Below are 4,300 nucleotides of genomic sequence, written 5' to 3'. Positions count from 1 at the left end.
CTTGTAAGACGTTCTGTAGAAAAGCTTCTATTTGGTCAAGGAGAACTTCGACATGACGACAATGTCGTTCCCATTGAGAGGTTTCTTTGCTGAGTCTGTGAGCAAGTTCCCGGTTCTGATGTGCTTTCCCTTTCAACTCTCTGATTTCTTCAAAAAATCTTTCAAGATCACATTGGCATTGGAGATAGATACCTCAAGATCTTAAGTATGGCCTTGTTTCTTCTTCATTTGTACTTTGCAATATTTTAGCTTGTCTTGAAGTTCCTTGAGTTGTGCTTCATAGTTATCCTCCATCTCTTTACGAGATTTCAGAGTTTGGTTCCAAATAGTTACCAGTTTCCCTACACGACACTAGGTTTTAACATGTTACTTTTTCTTTGTAGAGAGGCCAACATAAGTTCCCTTGAGATCTTCACCAATCCTTCTTTTCTTGTTCTGTTCATCTTGGATAATTCAACAGCTTTGAGCATACACTTCCTCTTCTGGTTGAGATTGATCTTTATGTCTTCCTTTTCTCCAGTGAGTTGACCAAGGTTTGACCATAAATCCATATACTCTTTTTCCAACAGATTGATAGTATCCTTAAGCTTATTGACTTCAAAAATAGGAACAAAATAAGGTTTAGCAGGCTTAATGTTCATGGAAGGTTCCCAAGGGTAGAGAAGCTTGATGACTTTGACTCTTGCCTTGACCCAATTAGTGTAGGATTCCAAAGCAACATAATTTTTATTTTCAAGTTCATTTTTCCCTATGAGATAGATTTTACCCCATGCACAACATATCCATTTTAGTAATTCAGGATCATCAACCCCTTCGGCTAACACAAACTATTCCAACAATTTGTCTTCATGTTTGTCTTTCAATGGGTAACCGAGTTGGCGCAACGAAAGAAATGGGTTGCAGTTAATCCCTCCTTTAGTACCAATGAGAGGTACATTAGGAAAGTAACCATAAATGAATATGGGCTATATCCCATCATAGTTACGACAGTACCATATTATGTCTTATACATTTAGAGATCCTACATTATCACCTAAAGGTCCTTTCTTGGGTAAGTAGGTCACAAACCACCTATACAATAAAACAATACAATAGTTAACCACTCATCCTTTCTTCTTGTTTCTCCAATGGAGAGAGTAATAGACATCAACGAGGAATGTGGGTACAAGATTTCTAGACAAAAAGATGTTGACAACAACCGTATCAATAAAGCCTTCAACGTTAGGAAAGAGTACCAATCCATAGATAAGAAGAGAAAATATGGCATATAAATCATCCCAACTTCCCACGTAAGCAAATGTGATAGCCTTTTTAATCAGAAACTTTGAAGGAAACCCTCTAGTGTTGCCTTTAGTGTAAATGTTGGATTTAACTACTTCCTTCTTAAGATAGGGAGATTGAGATATTATTGAGGATTCTATAAATCCATCTTAGCTTGTATACAAAAAAAATTCCTTAATTGGAATATGAAAGATATGAGTAAACTTTTCCAAAGCAGGGGCCAATAGGAAATCCTGGAATGTGAAACAGTGTAGGGCAGAGTCATAGAATTGTGCTAATGTGAGAATCAAACTAGTGTCTTCCTTGATAAACAAAACACTCAATAAGTTGCCATAATCTTTCTTGAAGGTATCTTTGTGATCATTAACCAAATGGGATCCAAGCTTCCTTAACTCATCTAGCTTGGGTTCCCTGAGTTTGTAATGGAAAGTGTTTCTTCTATCAGATTTTGCCATAATTGAATGCTCTACAATGACTGAATGACTATGGATTCCCTGAAAACCAAACACATGTGTCATACCTTGATTTTGGTCCTGAAACCTTTCCGAGTCAATCATTCATTTGCATTGCTTCTCATGACCATTTCATCTGGCCATGAGGCTATCCACCTGCATTCTTTGTTTAGACATGCCATCACTTGCCACTCCACAACCATTGAGTTTTGCCTTTTCTTTTGGTCTTATGTGTTTAATCTTCATAGTCAAGCAAAAATTTGAATCCCATTTCAATTGTTAGAATCAATCGGAACCCCATAACTTTCATTCTTGTGTTTTCCTTAGTCCAGATTCAATCCATATTTTTATCTCCCTCCTAAGCCATAATTCACCCATTGTTCAAGTTATTCACCTATGTGGTCATTCACATTCCATTATCATATTATTGGTTCTCACTCACATTTTTATGAATTTCTATGCCAAGTACAAAGCATTACATAACATACAATTTATTTGGCCATCATTCATATTCATTTTCCATTCGTTCATCATTCAAAAAATTCCACACATATTTCTTTATTCACATTCATATTCTCCATTTCATATTCAAAGTTCTACATGTATATTTCTTCATTCACATTCATATTCTCCATTTCATATTCAAAGTTCTACATGTATATTTCTTCATTCACATTCATATTCTCCATTTCATATTCAAAATTCTACATACATATTTCTTCATTCACATTCATATTCTCCATTTCATATTCAAAATTCTACATTTCATATTCAAAAAATTTCATTCATATTTCTTCATTCCCATTGGAAAGTTTTCCATTCATTCATATTCAATAATTTCCACATACTCATTCATATTCTAATTACTTCATGTCCAAGAATTTTCTCACATTCATTCAATCATAATCATCCATTTACATGGCATGTGAGTAGCTCATAATCATAAAGTATCTCATCACATGAATACATGAAAGTTCTAAGATACAAAGAGAGATCTTTATCTTGCTACAAAAAACACCAATTTTTTATTCATATCAAATGTCATATTCATTACAAATCATAAGATTGTCCAAAACATACAAAATTTACAAAAATGGCACTTTAACCAAAGTCAACTCACCCATTTTACATCCCAAAACCCTAATCCCTATTTCACTCTTGATCCTTGATTAGTTCCATGTGCCAATGTTACTTCATGTGCAAGATATATGAACATCCATGTTGCAAGCCATTATCCAACAATCTATTCCATGTGTGCATGACCTACAAAAGACCAACCAAAGACATTGTAGCCTATCATGCATTCAAACAAGGTATTAAACATCATTCATATGTTAACTATGTCATGCAAAAGCAATGTATCAACCATATGTAAAGAGCCATACAAAGCCAATGAAACATGGTCCAACCATAGGCATTTCAAGCCATCAAAGTAAACCAAGTTCAGGCCAAATGCCAACCCAATGCAGTCAGAACTTGCAACCTGCAATAATGCATTAGAAACTCAGGCCCCAAAGCAGACCATCATGCAAACTAAAACTCACAAGAACATGCCATGGTCTAAAATCATGCATGGCATCACAAATGTAACACAATTCTGCAGGATTTTACCAATCCTATAGCACACCCAAAAAACATGAGCAAAGACCAAGCAACATACAATTTGCTACACCATGAACCAAACCTGAACCAGTCTGTAATCAAGCCTTGCAGCAAGCATCAACATGCAGAACAATATCCCTAAACCAGTCTACAGAATGCACACCTTGCAATGCATTATTAGTAACAACATAAACCTGATAAACATAATAAGCTACACCAACATATGCAGACACACATCCAAACAAGCTAAGCAAGATATGCACACCAGTCCAATTCAGTAGCAGTTGAACAAGAAAAAACCAAATCAGTAGTCATGTTCAGATCAAATGCATCCAACAAAACCTTGCCAAAATCATACCAAATCATCATACAAAACCATGCCAAAATCATACCAAATCATCATACAAAACCATGCCAAAATCATACCAAAATCATACATGATGATTATCAAAATCATACATGATGATTATCAAAATCATTATCAAAACCATACCAAATTATCAATCAAAATCATCATTTCTCAACACCATAACATGTGCAAAGTTTTGGTTTTGGTATGACATCTTAATCCATCCAGATCTTAATGGCCAAAGGAAGGTTTAAGTGGACCAAAAAGTGCAGCAAATGCAAGGCAAAAAGGGACCACATGAATACGGTACAGAGTGTAGTGGAAATACCTTGCAAATGTAGTGTTTATCCACCAAGTTGTCATGAGTTAGTGGGCCCTCAACCAATCTCACATTTGCCAGCTCCTCCCACGAAACCAGCAAAGAATTCACACTTCCAAATGACCGTTGCAACCTTACAGATGCTAGCTCATAAGTTCCTGCACAAAATTCTGATTTTTCATTCTTTTTTCACAGAATTTTGGAATAATATTTCAGGTACCATTTTCCCTCAACTCAACCTACATAATGACCTCTTAGTTCACCCTAAATCCAAGCTTGAAAAGCCACAAAAGTTAT

The 4,300-nt window shown here is 35.5% G+C and overlaps 1 long non-coding RNA gene across 2 annotated transcripts; it reads right to left on the bottom strand.

Moving 5' to 3' along the window:
- Nucleotides 1-2,670: 2,670 nt before the first annotated feature.
- On the bottom strand, nucleotides 2,671-3,822 carry LOC127074129 (uncharacterized). Of its 2 annotated transcripts, none has more exons than XR_007785929.1 (2): nucleotides 3,100-3,822; nucleotides 2,671-2,996 (listed from the first exon to the last, which is right to left on the bottom strand). It is a non-coding gene; the product is annotated as an uncharacterized LOC127074129 (long non-coding RNA). The 2 variants fall into 2 exon arrangements; XR_007785928.1 differs by having other exon boundaries at nucleotides 3,119-3,822.
- Between the last annotated feature and the right edge of the window lie 478 nt (nucleotides 3,823-4,300).

Source organism: Lathyrus oleraceus, chromosome 1 (genome assembly GCF_024323335.1).
Source record: "Lathyrus oleraceus cultivar Zhongwan6 chromosome 1, CAAS_Psat_ZW6_1.0, whole genome shotgun sequence".
NCBI lineage: Eukaryota > Viridiplantae > Streptophyta > Magnoliopsida > Fabales > Fabaceae > Lathyrus > Lathyrus oleraceus.
This window is presented reverse-complemented; position numbering and strand designations above follow the sequence as displayed.